General features: G+C 41.9%; 2 protein-coding genes across 2 annotated transcripts in view; one reads left to right on the top strand and one right to left on the bottom strand.

Moving 5' to 3' along the window:
• The window catches only part of LOC123764772 (multiple epidermal growth factor-like domains protein 6), a 242,118-nt gene that overhangs the window by 32,735 nt on the left and 192,256 nt on the right, over positions 1-17,127 (top strand).
• LOC123764773 (multiple epidermal growth factor-like domains protein 6) overlaps positions 1-17,127 on the bottom strand; it is a 377,392-nt gene that overhangs the window by 357,372 nt on the left and 2,893 nt on the right. Inside the window, exon 2 of the mRNA XM_069302605.1 lies at positions 8,933-9,026. The gene's annotated coding sequence lies outside the window, so the exon portion shown is untranslated. The remainder of the gene's footprint in view (positions 1-8,932; positions 9,027-17,127) is intronic.

Below are 17,127 nucleotides of genomic sequence, written 5' to 3'. Positions count from 1 at the left end.
TCCGCCACACAGCGGAGACTCCTCATCTGGGCAATACATCTCCGGTGACCCGCCTCCACACACACACTCTTGCATCACCGTTAATCTGCTCTCGTCTTTAACCTCATCTCCATTCTAGGTTAGGCAAGCATTCCCTCCACCCCCAGATCTCTCTCTGTTCCTCCTACGACATTGTGTCAAGTATTGGGAGTGTGGGAGGCACGTTCTGCCTTCGTGTGGGGTTTATATATCATTTTTTAAGACATTTTCTTAATTGTCTAGTACTGTTACTCTGTAGTACTGGGTCCAACCACTTGGGTTGGACGGTAGAACAACGGTTTCACTTCGTGCAGGTCGCCGTTCAATTCCCGACCGTCCAAGTGGTTGGGCACCCATTCTTCCGCCCGTCGCAATCCCAAATCCTTATCCTGACCCTTTCCAAGTGCTATAAAGCCGTAATGGCTTGGCGCTTTCCCTTGATAATTCCCTCCCTCTCTCTGTCTGTTTTTAAATCTATTAAATATGTAGTACTGGTACTCTAACGCTCGTCACAACGTCTAGTAGGTACTGTCTGCTGCTGACGGCGTAGTGGTTAACTAGTCAGTTCAAAATTGAAAGGCATCCTCCCTGGGTTCGATTTCCGCGCTTGACGGGAGACATTTGGACCCGTTGTCCTACACCTGATGGCTCTGTTCACAACCCTAACTCCCCCCCACATTTTCCCCAAGTACACACACACACACGCAACAAAGCCAGAGACACTACTGCTAATTATACAACATATTATATCGTGCTGACTCCACAGAGACGCAGGGAGTGGGCACATGACCAGTCCTCCTCTGAACGCCCGCCGAACCAATGCACCTGTTAACGTACCGAATTACCTCCAGACGTCTGAAGGAATGTGTTCCCAAACTGCACCCCCGAGTCTATAAACAACTGCTGTGGGTGATTTGAGGTCCCGCGGCGCCACGCGTCGTCACTCCGCCATTCGGCTAGGTGAACAGAGGCATTAGGTAAAAGGAAACGTGCCCAGCCGTTTCCATCCCGTTCGAGAATTGAACCACTCGAGTACCGAAGCTTTAGAGTGGGAGCAAGACGAGAGAGAGAGAGAGAGAGAGAGAGAGAGAGAGAGAGAGAGAGAGAGAGAGAGAGAGAGAGAGAGAGAGAGAGAGAGAGAGAGAGAGAGAGAGAGAGAGCAGTTATGATGGTTTTCTCCAAATGATATTCAAATAATATATTGATCAATATTAATCAAACATCGATTAGCAAAGGGGGTGGGTGCAGTTTAACTTAAGCACCGAGATGACCAAATGCATCTTGCAACAGAATTCATCAAGAGAAAACCCGGTTTCGAAACCCTTTGCACCGAGCGATCATATTGTGCCGTGATACAGCATTAATTGCTGGAATAGTTGGCCTCACTCTCAGAATTATTTGTATTTATTGGTTAGTGTAACATCATAGTTAATTGTCTATTTGACATTTGTTTTGCAGTAAATTAAACATTCTCATACACACGCACGCACACACACAGGCACACACACACGCAGCCACACACATATACACGCACCCCCTACACCCCCCCATGCCTCTTCCCCCCCTCCCCCCACACACACTCTCACCAAGAAAGAATTGACTAGGAACCAATCCTGTTGCTCCTGTTCACCGAGCGGTATTTAGGGGACCTGGGTTTAAAACTAATAAGTGGGTCGTGTTGCAGGGGGAAACTAGTAGAGTAAGCCTTATCAATCTTGGGAAGGATTATAGACTATGAGCTATGGGAAGGAAGGTTCCATTCCTGAGAGAGAGAGAGAGAGAGAGAGAGAGAGAGAGAGAGAGAGAGAGAGAGAGAGAGAGAGAGAGAGAGAGAGAGAGAGAGAGAGAGAGAGAGAGAGAGAGAGAGAGAGAGACAGTAAACAAACTTCCTCCCACACAGAGGTAATATTGGACATAATCTCCCAGGAGTGCCTTAGTAAAGTGATAAAAGAGCACTTCCTGGTTAACAGAGTTTGGGGCGAGGATCTGGGTGTGGTACATTGGAGAGAGTGCCAGGTACGTGGGAAAGAGTGCCAGGTGAGAGGGAAATGATGTGCATGAGTCGGGTGTGTGGGAGAGAGTGCCAAGTGCACAGAAGTGTTGCATGTGTTGGAAAGTGTGAGGTGTATAGGAGATTGTGAGTCGTATAGAATAGAGCCAGGTCCAAGGGAGTACCAATGTGGGAGTGCCAGGTGTTGGAATGCCAGGCGTGTGGGAGTGCCGGGTGCCTATGAGGGCCAAGTACATGGGAGAAGAAACAGTGCATGTGGGAGAGAGAGAGAGTTTGACGTAGCCTGATGGCAGCGAGATATTACATAATCCAAACAGCTTACTCGAGAACAAACGTATGTGGAAACTGTTACACTTGTTAAGTGTGTACTCTGCTACTGCTAACTATGGTGCTGCCTTGCATGAACACGGAGAGTCAGCTAAGCTTAAAGCTGTGGCAACGCTCCCCAGGCCAGCCGTCCAACCAACCAACACAGGCAGGCAGGCAGGCAGGCAGGCAGGCAGGCAGGCAGGCAGGCAGGCAGGCAGGCAGGCAGGCAGGCAGGCAGGCAGGCAGGTAGGCAGGCAGGCAGGCAGGCAGGCAGGCAGGCAGGCAGGCAGGCAGGCAGGTGTTTTAAATGCCACTCAAGTGTGGTATATATAATTCCTGCCGTGCGGGTTGGCTACTTTTGTTGGAGGAAATTTTCGTTAAGTTCAATTTTAAATTCCGTTAAATTCCGACCGCTGATTGCTCTCTTCCGGTTAATTAGTGGTCGTAATAAGAGTTATTTAAACCCAGTCCCAGTTATGAAGTGACTTGATTATAATATATCTAAGAATTAGCATTAGTTAAAGCCATACTGGTTGCTCAGTTAACTATATTTTGAGTAGTCTCATGAGGCAAGGTATATAGCGTTTTCTTGTAATCAATTGTTGATGCCTTTTGCCTGACGCTTCTGTAGATCTGACTCATCTAATGGTTTGATCATCACTTTATCATTTCATTAGAAAAATCTTGAAAAAATATATAAATTCAGGAAAACTTGGCTTATTAGACAAATCGGGCCTTGCATAGTAGGCTGAGAGCTGCGTTCTGGCTACTAGGTACGAACATATATATATATATATATATATATATATATATATATATATATATATATATATATATATATATATATATATATATATATATATATATATATATATATCACAGGTATTTGTATGAACATAATACCCTCTTAAACTGTGAGAGAAGGACACTAGACCCACATTCCTCTCCACGCAAGGTAAACATTCACACAGCATGTCCAACAACTTGTTACACTCAGGAGAGGTGGCACAGTCTTGTCCCCGAGCTCTTAGGGTAGAGCGAGGAGGCCGGAAGCCCCAGGTGACCCTCAGGGCTTACCGACGTAGAGCCCACGCTTCCTCTTCAGGCTGCAAGAGTTCTTTACCAGCAGAGACGAGAGATGTTAAGTGGTGTGGTTCTCGGAATACTGACATACATGGTTGAGAAGTGGGGTTTGGGGGGTTGTTGGGGTGGGGGGTTCGAGTTTTCAACAGGTCGGAATTGGCACAATGGGAACTGGGTGTTAGGCATAATGAAAATGGGAACTGGATGATAAGTGCAATGAAAAGGGGGGAACTGCGTGGCAGGCATAATGAAAATGGAAACTGGGTGGTAGGTGGAGGGAAAATGGGAACTGGATGATAAGTGCAATGAAAAGGGGGGAACTGCGTGGCAGGCATAATGAAAATGGGAACTGGGTGGTAGGTGGAGGGAAAATGGGAACTGGATGATAAGTGCAATGAAAAGGGGGGAACTGCGTGTCAGGCATAATGAAAATGGGAACTGGGTGGTAGGTGGAGGGAAAATGGGAACTGGATGATAAGTGCAATGAAAAGGGGGGAACTGCGTGGCAGGCTTAATGAAAATGGAACCTGGGTGATGGGTACAAGGAAAATGGGAACTGGATGGCAAATGCTTTGAAAATTGAACCTGGTTGAAAGCCTAAAATGTTCAGTAAAACATTCGAGTCAGGAAATCTCCAAGAATTTTACTAAATGAAGTAAACTACTATTTTCAACTCGGGTACATTTTGTCAAGTGAGCTAATATGGCAAAGAAATTTGTGTGAAAACTTACATAAATGAAGAAATTCGAGTTCACGGTACACACCTAAATCTTTTTACATCTTTCAAATACACATCTTTTCGCCCAATATCCAATATAATGACTTATAAAAACTGGTGTAACACTTTTATCCCAAACTTAGTTCCAATCGCTATCTGTGATTTCCTCCTATGATCCAATCACCTCTGCGATAGCCTCCTGGGCTCCAATCCCTACATGCGATAACGTCATGTGCTCCAACCAACTGTTTTGTTTTGTTTAGCATTTGATTTACCTATTTTCAATCATGCGAACCTCAATGTAGTATTTTTTTAAATCTGCGCAGCTCAGAGGTTTTGCATTTGATTTAACTATTTTCAATCATGCGAACCTCAATGTAGTATTTTTTTTAAATCTGCGCAGCTCAGAGGTTAAGGTATACAGTTCCACCCACCAACGCCCAGAGCATCAGTCACATCCGTGCCGTAATGCGCATGATAATACGAAGTACCGAAATTTGTTTGAACACATTTACCTTCGTTGACGTGAAGAATGGCGCTAGTCAGCTGTTGCTTTAGATTCAGCTACCCGGAACATAAGTTCCAAGTAGCACGGGCTATGGTGAGCCCGTAGTGGACTTACCTGGCACAGGAGCGGGGCAAGCAGCACGGACTATGGTTAGCCTCGTCTCTGCGCTCGTCAGCCTCAGGCCGCGGGGAATATACAAGTTGCGTATGATAACGAGGAAGGAACTTTCAAGGATACCCAGCCACTCAGGGACATCCTTGGGGATAAACTTTATCCTCGCGATACGTACTCTAGATACTTACCATTTTTATTATTCTTCTTATTGTTATTAATGAAGGTGAAGAAAAGACCCCAAAATACATATGTAAATGGATTAATACGAAATGTTCGGATGAAATCTACATCCTTTAACAAGAATGTAGATTTCATCCGAAATTTTGGTGATAATAAACTTACACATGAATTGGGTCATTTCTTCAACTTCAATAATAATAATAATAATAATAATAATAATAATAATAATAATAATAATAATAATAATGAGAAAATTAGTAAGAGCCTTGATGAAGGTTCGAACCTGTGCGGGAGGGTGTTCCCACGCACATTGTAGCCAACTAGGCCAACAAGTTACAGCCCCGCTCCTGTGCCAGTTAAGTCCACTACGGGATCACCATAGCCCGTGCTACTTACAACGTTTGGTTCCCAGTAGCTGAAACGCCACCAGCCTAGCGCAGCCACCACCATATTCAATGCTTGGATTCACAGTGTTGTGTAAATATTAAGTATTCCTTACGTTAGGTCTTATCACGAAATTGATTCTCTTTTGTTATCATTTGTCATATTTTTTCCTTTACACTTATACCTAAAGTTTATGGAAGTTAGCATGTTTTTTTTTTTCCAATAAACAAATAGCGAGTGGAAGCGTTTTCTTCCTCCGGTCAAACGATAACAAGTCATGCAATTCTGATAACATGATAATGTCCTGTCGGCGATGTCTCCTCTGGAGTTGAATATTCTTGTAAGACAGTCGCCTTCAGCAGATCAACCACTTCAATTGACTTAAATTGACATAGCTCGGGTGCAGGGGGGAGTTGTGTAAAATCCTCGTTTGTGCCTCGGAGAGGCTACGGGATCCAGTAAGTTCAGTAGAACTTCGGTTTCAACTCTTTTTTTTAATTCTGTCGTAGCTCTGTCGATTAAGGCAGTGTCTGGGATGCTCCCGGACGCAGGTTCGAATCCTCGCCACGGCCCTTGTGGATTTGTTCATTTGATGCATCACGTTAGTGTGATCTCTGTGTGTAAATTGTCTGTCGTTGCCGAGGTCAGTGTCAAGACGGCGCCTGCCACCAATTGTATTCTCCGGCCATTCTATTTTGTGGCTACCAAAAGCAATCATTGTTGCAAGATTCCCATTTTCATTAGCAATTTTTTTGTGATCCGTAGTAATTATTGCTTATTGCAAGAAAATGACGAGAGAGAGAGAGAGAGAGAGAGAGAGAGAGAGAGAGAGAGAGAGAGAGAGAGAGAGAGAGAGAGAGAGAGAGAGAGAGAGAGAGAGAGAGAAAGAGAGAGAGAGAGGAAAAAAACAAGATCTATTACAGTTACATGACAAAATTCTTTGCCAGTCTCCACTGAATTCCTCAGACAATACCAACACTCTCAATCTTAGTTCCTATAATAACAAAAAATGTTCCTATAATTAAAAATACAAGTGACCCTTTGCTTTACGCCTGTAAAAAGTGTAAATATACTAATCTGAAGTATAATATGACTATTAACCCAGGATTCGCTGCTTGAGCTTTTAATAAATTATCATATTGGATAAATTTGGTAACTCGGGCCATGAACACGGCGTGAATCTATTTTAAAACTGGCTCTCAATGTTGCTTGTAGCGTGAACTCTTAAGAGATGCGAATAACATTTTAACAACAAAAATATTACCCAAGATGACGAGCCTCAGAGGCGAAGATGTAAACTGAAGTTACCTAAAATGCAGCAGGACTGTAAACTAGAACTGCTATGTGTGTGTATACTCACTGTATGGTAGTGAGTATGGGGGAGCCGGTCGGCCGAGCGGACAGCACACTGGACTTGTGATCCTGTGGGCCTGGGTTCGATCCCAGGCGCCGGCGAGAAACAATGGGCAGAGTTTCTTTCACCCTATGCCCCTGTTACCTAGCAGTAAAATAGGTACCTGGGAGTTAGTCAGCTGTCACGGGCTGCTTCCTGGGGGTGGAGGCCTGGTCGAGGACCGGGCCGCGGGGGCACTACAGCCCCGACATCATCTCAAGATAACCTCAAGATAGTGTGTCATGGTAAACTCGCCGCTGTTGACTAAGACTTGGCTAAACTATTATTATTATTATAACATATAATATTGTATATTATAATAAACTATTATTAGTGACTAAACTGAGGAGAAGGGGTGTGGTATTCAACTTGGGTAGCCACTTGTCCAGACGTAAAAAATATATATATATACTAATTTGGGATATGTAGACTAGGAGTAAAGAGGAATGGTTTTCATAACACCTGGAATTCTTTTCACCGTGTCCTGATTCCCATTCGCTGTGAGTCACTTCGATCCAAAGAGGCACTCTAAAGCCACCCTAAACTCCATGGGGTCCGTGCCACTAGTTTAGTGGCAGTATATAAAAAAGGGACTGTACGTAAACACTCGTAAACAATACCAGCGTTTATTTACAGAACTTTCGTACACTGGATGTTAAGATGTCGTCAGGGGTAACAGGGAGACACTGTGAGAACCTCAACTGACCAATCACGTGGTTCTCTCCGGGACAATCTTGCCGTAACACTCTCCTAGACAACCAATCAAAAAACACGGCTTTGCTAACACTGCCGGGTGCTAGGGAAACACGGGAAGGGAAGGGAACTATCGCGGAAAAGCGCCAAGCCATTATGACTATATAGCACTGGGAAAGGGTCAGGTTAAGGATTTGGGATGGGGCGGGGAAGGGGAAGGAATGGTGCCCAACCACTTATGGACGGTCGAGGATTGAACGCCGACCTGCAGGAAGCGAGACCGTCGCTCTACCGACAACCCCAAGTAGTTGAGGAAACACGGGAGTGCCGTCTGGAGACTCGGACAGTCAATATAATGACATGAACAGGCATCACAATAATGACCTGTCAAGTTGACAGTTAATATAACATGTACAGATATCAACATGTGTTCTGCGTAAATTACACATTCACTGACAATTTGAACATTCGTGATACCACGTAGGTATCACGATTGATACCTGTATGGTATCATGATATCAACCGACAGTAAACATCAATCAATCCGTATCAATCTACCAAGTCAACTGATACCGACTTATTTACCGTCGGTCTGTCTTTAAGCTCAAGAAACATGCAGGCGATGAGTCACAATAACGTGGCTAAAGAATCGACTTGAGAATGGTCCAGGACGGACCGAAACGTCATCGTCCCTTCACCTTCCAGTGTGTGGTCTGGTCACTCTCAAGAAACATGTCTTCCGGGTGAGTAGCGCCGTGATCCCTGGCCAATGAAGCATCAGCGTGACAGTAGATAATGACAATAACGAGTCAGCGTGCATCTAAGAGTATCGCGAGCCTCACGCTACCATACCACCAACTCACTCTCACAGCTTGTAGGCCTGAATGGCTGGTTTTGATCGCTGGCCTCGTGGCATAACGTGAAGAATGGCACTCCGTCTCATGGTACTCCGTCTCCCTCTCCGTGTTGCTGCTCCCTCTACGACGACGCTACATGTAGATGATATACGTGATGGTGAGAGCAGGTAGACACACACTTGAAGAGACTCGCGCAAGGGCGACAAGTTGGGTAAATTGATTGCGGGAACGACAGGCAACTGGAATTGGTCCCAGATGCGGCTGTCGACTGGCTGGACCCGTGGTCGGCTTATATTGCTTCAAGCAAGAAAACGCAAGTGATGCTAACTTGCGAAAACGCAAGTTCGGTTATATGTTAACCGAACATATCGCAGATGTTCTGCGGTATGCCGCTTGAAATAAACTGTGTAATGGTCGCTGTGAGAGACCACTTTCTCACAGTGACTTCAGACGACGCTGAAGAGTCGTGTAACTTACCCTGAAGTGACGCTGAAGAGTCGTGCGACTTACCTTGAAGTGACGCTGTAGGGTCGTGTAACTTACCTTGAAGTGACGCTGAAGAGTCGTGTAACTTACCTTGAAGTGACGCTGAAGAGTCGTGTAACTTACCTTGAAGTGACGCTGAAGAGTCGTGCGACTTACCTTGAAGAGTCGTGCGACTTACCTTGAAGTGACGCTGGTATGGAAGGCCTTAGGAGGTGTCCTGTGTGTGGATGAAGGCAGAGCAGGCGGCCGCCGCTCCCGTGATCAATAAGATCCTGGTGACAAAATTACATTACGAATTACGATCAATTTCCCTGTTGACCACACTGCATGTTTGTATATTTACCCAGGTACTATCTTGCAAACATTTTCTCTAATTTGTTGACCAAACTACACACACTAGAAAGTGAAGAGACGACGACGTTTCGGTCCGTCCTGGACCATTCTCAAGTCGATTGTCAACCTTGATAATGGCCAGGGGCGGACCGAAACGTCGTCGTCCCTTCACTTTCTAGTGTGTGGTTTGGTCAACATTTTTCAGCCACGTTATTGTGACTCCTCGTCTGCACTGTCTCCACTGTCATTTCCCTAATATATCAATCTGCTAAGATGCAATGCATGCATGTAAAAAAACACAGGTAGGCCTACCTAAAAGTGATAAAAGAAAGACTGTTTAACACAACCTGATGCTTCTGTACCCTTAGCAGTAAAATAGGTACACAAGAGTTAGGAAACTGTTGTGGGTTGGCTCGTGAGGAAGCCTCGATAAAGCTAAATACAGGCTTCCTGTCCCCAGCAACGAAAATTAAATCCGCACACATCAATGTTCACATTTAAGATATATTGTGCATCGGTATGATTCAAACTTTCGCTTAAGAGAGACATCCTGGGGGGGGGGGGGAATTTGGAATTATCAAGGGAAAGCGCCAAGCCATTACGACTTTATAGTCGTTTATAGACTTTATAGACTTTATAGCACTTGGAAAGGATCAGGATAAGGATTTGGGAATGGGACGGAGGGGAAGGAATGGTTCCCCAACCACTTGGACGGTCGGGGATTGAACGCCGACCTGTATGAAGCGAGACCGTCGCTCTTCCGTCCAGGGGGGGGGGGAGAAGGTCAGTATTTGGTATACTGCCAGACCTTGATCAACCTAACACGCCTCCTGGTCCCCGCCTCTGGAAACCGAACCAAACCTTATTTTCAGATCAAAGACACGCAAGATACACACAATATTCCAGACTCTCGGAGACACGTGATGCACACAGCATCCAGATGTTCATAGACATACAGGATAAACAAGGATTCCAGACCCTTGTAGACATGCAAGATAGATATCTGATCATCTTCCTGTATAATCCTAACACTCGCAGCACATGCTTCTAGTTCCTTGTGTTTGAGAACATGTCAAGGTATTGTCCCTATGGCAGAGTTAGCGCAGCGAGTCGATGCACCTTTTTTGTTTTGCGGGGATATTCCTGCGCGGGCCCTAAGCCTCTGGCTGGCCCACTAAGTGTTGCTTGTTTCTGTTTTACTTGGGCGGAGTATGAGTATTTATGACTCGTAAGGTCGCTTCAGTAAGATTTTGCCATATGTGTTTAACAACTTCTTCTGCTCTGTTGAATCTAAATTGAAATCTTAATGGGTTTGTAACTGTGCACTGTGTTAGATAATGTTCCAGTGGTCTGTTGTGGCTGTAACTGTGCACTGTGTTAGATAATGTTCCAGTGGTTTGTCGGGCATTTCTCCACAATTCTGACATTTCAGTCGATGCCCTCACCGAAGTCTTCTGTGTAGTGGACGTCGGGGCACAGCACAAGAGATTTACATACGAGAATAAATTTAAACTCTACTATTAATTTTCTTACTTCTCTGTGCACATTGTGTTGACTGGACAGCTGTGTAAGGTTAAGACAAGTCTCAAGAGTGTTCTTAAGAGCATACGTGATGGACATCCGAGTTTCAACTCCACTTAACTTTGCGTACAAGTCGCTTTAAAACAAGTGGAAATGTTTTTGTTAAGGAGAGATCTGGCGTCATTGAACTCTCGCTGTGTCAGTCATATTTTACCATAGAGAGAAGGAAATGTCAAGGGGGAAAGCGCTAAGCCATTAGCTATATAGGGAAAACTAAGCTATATTGCATAGATTAGCATTTGTTTAATATATATACGCTAATTAGGTATCGAGAGTATCAGTGGGTTGTTTATATAGATTAAGAATACACAAACTTCTAATAATACAAACAATTCAGATTAAGAAACATGAAATAATGTCCAATCTTTTACAAAAAACAAAAGTGGGAAAGTGAAGCAATGAGCGAGCAAAGTCAACTCCAGCATTTTGATGTTGACAAATATAAACTCACGAGAATACATATTCGCGATACATATCCCTAACTACGTCGTCACCTTACATGTTGGCTGTATGTTGCTTCACATGTCCATGTTGGCTGTATGTTGCTTCACATGTCCATGTTGGCTGTATGTAGCTTCACATGTACATGTTGGCTGTATGTTGCTTCACATGTACATGTTGGCTGTATGTTGCTTCACATGTACATGTTGGCTGTATGTAGCTTCACATGTACATGTTGGCTGTATGTTGCTTCACATGTACATGTTGGCTGTATGTTGCTTCACAAGTACATGTTGGCTGTATGTTGCTTCACATGTCCATGTTGGCTGTATGTTGCTTCACATGTACATGTTGGCTGTATGTAGCTTCACAAGTACATGTTGGCTGTATGTTGCTTCACAAGTACATGTTGGCTGTATGTTGCTTCACATGTACATGTTGGCTGTATGTAGCTTCACAAGTACATGTTGGCTGTATGTTGCTTCACAAGTACATGTTGGCTGTATGTAGCTTCACAAGTACATGTTGGCTGTATGTAGCTTCACATGTACATGTTGGCTGTATGTTGCTTCACATGTACATGTTGGCTGTATGTAGCTTCACAAGTACATGTTGGCTGTATGTTGCTTCACATGTACATGTTGGCTGTATGTAGCTTCACAAGTACATGTTGGCTGTATGTTGCTTCACATGTACATGTTGGCTGTATGTAGCTTCACATGTACATGTTGGCTGTATGTTGCTTCACATGTACATGTTGGCTGTATGTTGCTTCACATGTACATGTTGGCTGTATGTAGCTTCACAAGTACATGTTGGCTGTATGTTGCTTCACATGTACATGTTGGCTGTATGTAGCTTCACAAGTACATGTTGGCTGTATGTTGCTTCACATGTACATGTTGGCTGTATGTAGCTTCACAAGTACATGTTGGCTGTATGTTGCTTCACATGTACATGTTGGCTGTATGTAGCTTCACATGTACATGTTGGCTGTATGTTGCTTCACATGTACATGTTGGCTGTATGTTGTTTCACATGTTCATGGAGGTAATCGCTTAAAAAACACTTAGTAATTAGTGATATGATCTACTCCCTATCCATGGTTAGGTTAGGTTACGTTACGTTAATACTGTGCATTATTCTCTTAACATGTGAAAAATGAAATTAGAAAGCTATTTGAGTATCCCTTGGAATTTCATTTACAGGAAACTAAATCCATCAGACCGTTTCAGTGAAAACGAATTAAATAGGCTTATTTTAAACCAACGATCTGTAATACAATAAAGTTATAATTTAATAATATTTTCTGTTTAGGACAAAGATTCACTTGCCAGTTTACAAGTAGACTGTTATTGGAACGGCAATATGCTTTGAGACCTTCACACATATCTAGATAACTATCCAGTTGGTGCGAAAATAGCCTATATTGATTTGGTACTCAGTAAAAAATCCAACTTCCTAACCTAACCTAACCTAACCTAACCTAACTAGAAATATCCGAATCAAGCGGCCCACCCAACCTGTCTGATGCATAAAAAACGTTGGTATTTGTGAGTCGTTACCTTTCATAGTAGGCTACTTACGTTTAGGTCTTATCACAATTTGCGTTTATACTTTGTATAAATAAGTACATGAATACATTTATACAACGGCTTTGTATAAGCTGTTGTATAAATGCTTCATGAATCCCGGGGCATCTTATGAGCAGTTATAATGCAAACTGGGATTCTTATCACTATTTTCTTCAATCACCCGAGGTCGCGCTTACGTGATAAATCCATTAAGCTAGCTCACACCAATGACTAGTAATCGCCAGAGGTGATGGAGATTACTGAAGGCCAGGTGCGCTCACAATGTCCAAATGTTATAATGCTTTAAACATATGAATCGCTAAATGATTTCAAATGGTCGTATTTGAAGGCAATAATTGTCAGCACATCAAGGCACTATAAGGCTCGAATCCCATTAAAGAGCTTTGCCTCATATAAATTTTCAAAACTAATTATCTTTTTAGAAGAGCTGATTTTAAATGGGGAATTAACCAGAAAATAAATCCGAGATCAACGATAACCTCGTAAAATACAACCTTACCCTTTTAATGTTTTCAAAACACCTGGTAATGTAAATATATACATGTAAGAACCCAACGAGACAAGAACTAAGCTATAATTAAACTTTTAATTAACCATGGAAAAAAATCTTTGGTAATTTAGCTATGATTAACCTCCCTCATCAGTGCCTAGTTCTAAATGAGACGGGTTTACACCAAATTAAAAACTATATATAATATTTATATATTATATATAATATATCAGAGTAGGAATATTTCTTAATGGTAAAGCAGGGCTGTTGATTTATGAAATAGTTTACCGGGTAATATAATAAACATGGGATGGTGGATTGTTGAAGCGAAGGTTAGACGTATATGTATATAAGTGAGTTTGGGTAAATATACAACCTGTTCTCTGAACTTGCCACCGGTGTCCAAGCCAGAAACGTACGAACTCCAGCAAAATCCTAACCTAAGGCGGCGAATACACAGAAAACGTTAATATTAACATATTTGAACTTTTTACTATCATGTCGCATTTTTAAAGGATTTGTCGATTCTCTAAGAAATACAATGTATTATAAGAGGATGAGTTGGGAAGCAAACAAGGAGCTGCCTCGTATTGGCTAATTAGCCTTCTGCCGTTTCAGTCACTCTTAGGTTCTTATAATATAAAAACGCGCTATGAAAGCCTAATTTCATTTTCTTACAGTAAACACCGTGTTCCCGGCTGTCAACGTGGAATCCAGTTAATTATAGAACAAATTCATACAACAGTCCACCTCTGTGTGCTCTTGGTCACTTATTACTCAATCTTTATCTTAGTTGCTTCATTCCTTATCTAATCTAAAGGTGTACTAACATTCCTTATCTAAAGAAACAGATAAATATTTTTAGAATTCACGAAATGATTTTATTGTCGACGAGCATTCGAGCTTCAATTTTTATCCACCCAAACTCATTCAAATAGATGTCTAAACTGTGTTTGAAACAATTCAGCGATCTCAAACTATGATATTGGAGAAAGCTATTTCAAACAGCTTCATTTAACGAAAATAAATTAATCTAAATCCCTGAAGGCGAAATGGGGTGTATAGCTTTCGAAAAAGCTTAACCATTAAAAAAAAAAAATAGCTTTCGAAAAAGCCTAGCCATTACAAACAAAAATAATGTGCGCGCTTCCTGGATGTAAATCAATGCTAGGAGGAAAAGGTTGAGAAAAAGTAACAGACTTGATGATGATCGCTGCTCTTGTGACATGTCCCTCATTAGTGAGCACAGATCTCCGAACCCAGTTTAATAAAGCGTCAATTTATAATAAGGGGCCAAGTTACGTTTGGATGCAATTAACCTGGCATGTATAATTAATTCCCTATAATCTCAATACACAGTTTATAAATTACGTATTGAATAAACATAATTCAAGTTTTACGCCTATGACGAACAAAGCATTGCGTGTTTACTATTAATCTACATATAATGTGATTACTTGTGTCGAGTAAGCTTTACAATAAGCTTTACATGCGACTAAGCTCGACGGTGAACGGGGGAGGAAGGGATTAGGTTAAATATTCTGTGTGAACATCAGCTTAAGCCAATGTGCTCAAGACTTGACATTAATTAAAGGTCAAGTCTTTGGTGTATTCCATGAGACGTATTTCCACATCTTCAACTAATGTTTACAGTCATTAGTCATTAGTTAAGTCATTATTGAAACCAAAAACATCAGTAGCGTCACAACAATCATTTTGGAAAGAAACTTTATGGAGAAAAAGACGTAGTTTTACGAAATTGCAACATATTTTACAATTACTGAGGAAATATGTGTGTGTGTACATACTCGCTAAGGGGCCAGATTCACGACACTTACGCAAACACTTACGAACCTGTATATCTTTTCTCAATCTTTGGCGGCTTTGTTTCCAATTATTAAACAGTTAATGAGCTCCGAAGCACCAGGAGGCTGTTTATAACAATAACAACAGTTGAATGGGAAGTTTTCATGCTTGTAAACTGTTTAATAAATGTAACCAAAGCCGTCAAAGATTGAGGAAAGATGTACACGTTCGTAAGTGCTTGCGTAAGTGCTTTCGTGAATCTAGCCCTAGGTCTAGATATCTCCACATTGCCGGGAAATTACCTAGCAGACGCAGATGAATGAGCCACCGTGACCGGTTTCCAAAGAATAACTGTGTGGGGAGTTGGCATCAATGATAAATTATTGCCGCTGGAAGATGGCTTATTGCCAACCAATCTAGACCGGGTGTAGGTCAGCCGGTCGTTTCATGAGCTTTGGGTTCCATGATAAATATGATTCAGGCCAATCTCCGTGTCACGCAAACTCAGTTGAAAACTAGCCTAATGCTTGCAGGATAGGCTATTAACACTTTTAATGTAAACATTGTTTATTTAATAGTCTTGGTCAGCTTGTAGCTTCACTAAAACTCATCCCAAAATAGTGTCTCATTTGTCCAAATTCAATAATACAAAACGTCACCTTTCGGTGGTCCATTACGACATATTGCACTTTCGACCAAATTGCTACCGGTTATGCAGGTTCGAACCCTGGCTGGGTCATAAGGTTCTTTGTTGTTTATATATATATATATATATATATATATATATATATATATATATATATATATATATATATATATATATATATATATATATATATATATATAGTTCACTTATAGTAGTTATTTATAATTTACAAGACCCGATTTGCCTAACAGGCTGTGTGATTTTAGTTATTTAAAAAAAAATTGTCGAATTTATTTGAATTACCATCAATGTATTATATTAAGAACATGAATTACTGACTTTATTATGTTATGTAGGTTATACTTTATTTTGTTATGTTATGGAGAGCCGGTCGGCCGAGCGGACACCACACGCTGGACTTGTGATCCTGTGGTCCTGGGTTCGATCCCAGGCGCCGGCGAGAAACAATTGGGCAGAATTTCTTTCACCCTATGCCCCTGTTACCTAGCAGTAAAATAGGTACCTGGGTGTTAGTCAGCTGTCACGGGCTGCTTCCTGGGGGTGGAGGCCTGGTCGAGGACCGGGCCGCGGGGATACTAAAAGCCCCGAAATCATCTCAAGATAACCTCAAGATAGGTTAGGTTATGGTAAGTTAGGTTATGGTTAGGTTAGGTTAGGTTAGGTTAGGTTATGGTAAGTTAGGATGGTTAGGTTAGGTTAGGTTTCATCAAATTTCTATGTTAGTTTTAATTTGCAACCCATCCTCCTGTTTAGATAATACCTATTGTTACGATTGTCAATAGTCAGAATTCGTACGTACTTAGCTTTTAGATAGTAGTATACTGACTAGTAAGGATTGCTTTTATAATAAATGAAGCTAAAACACAAATATAAATATTCCTAGGTCTAGTAGAACACACATATGTACTATATTCGCCCTCAGATATCGTGTATTAGGTCTAGGGAGGTTAGGTTAGTTTAGTTTCTCAAAGCAACACAAGTAAAAAATAGTTTCCCCGGTTTGTCCAACTCAATAGTTCAGATTTCTACTTTCTAATTTCGTTGTACGTCGGTATATATACTATGCTCCTCGTCGTTACTATAAGTACTACCAAAACAGGAGGATGGACTCTAAATTAATAAAAATTAAAATCAAATATAATATTCCATAAGAAAAATTTAGAAAAATATATAATTTCAAGAGAACTGGTACCATGACCACTGCGTACCATCGCAGTGTTCATGGTACCAGTGCTTCAAGTTCAAGTTCAAGTATGTTTATTGAGACAAGAAAGAAATACATCTCAAAGGGATAGAGTAGCTTAGGCTATTTCTACCCCCCCCCCCCCCAGAGGTACCAGTGCTGTTGGTGAGGATTCGAAGATAGTCAAATCCAGCCCTGGCGGCCTGGGTTTGAATCCTGAGAGAGGTCATAGAGTTATTATGATATCTGTGCTTGGGGACCATTCAAGCTTTGCTTA

The sequence above is a fragment of the Procambarus clarkii genome, chromosome 48 (genome assembly GCF_040958095.1).
Source record: "Procambarus clarkii isolate CNS0578487 chromosome 48, FALCON_Pclarkii_2.0, whole genome shotgun sequence".
NCBI lineage: Eukaryota > Metazoa > Arthropoda > Malacostraca > Decapoda > Cambaridae > Procambarus > Procambarus clarkii.
This window is presented reverse-complemented; position numbering and strand designations above follow the sequence as displayed.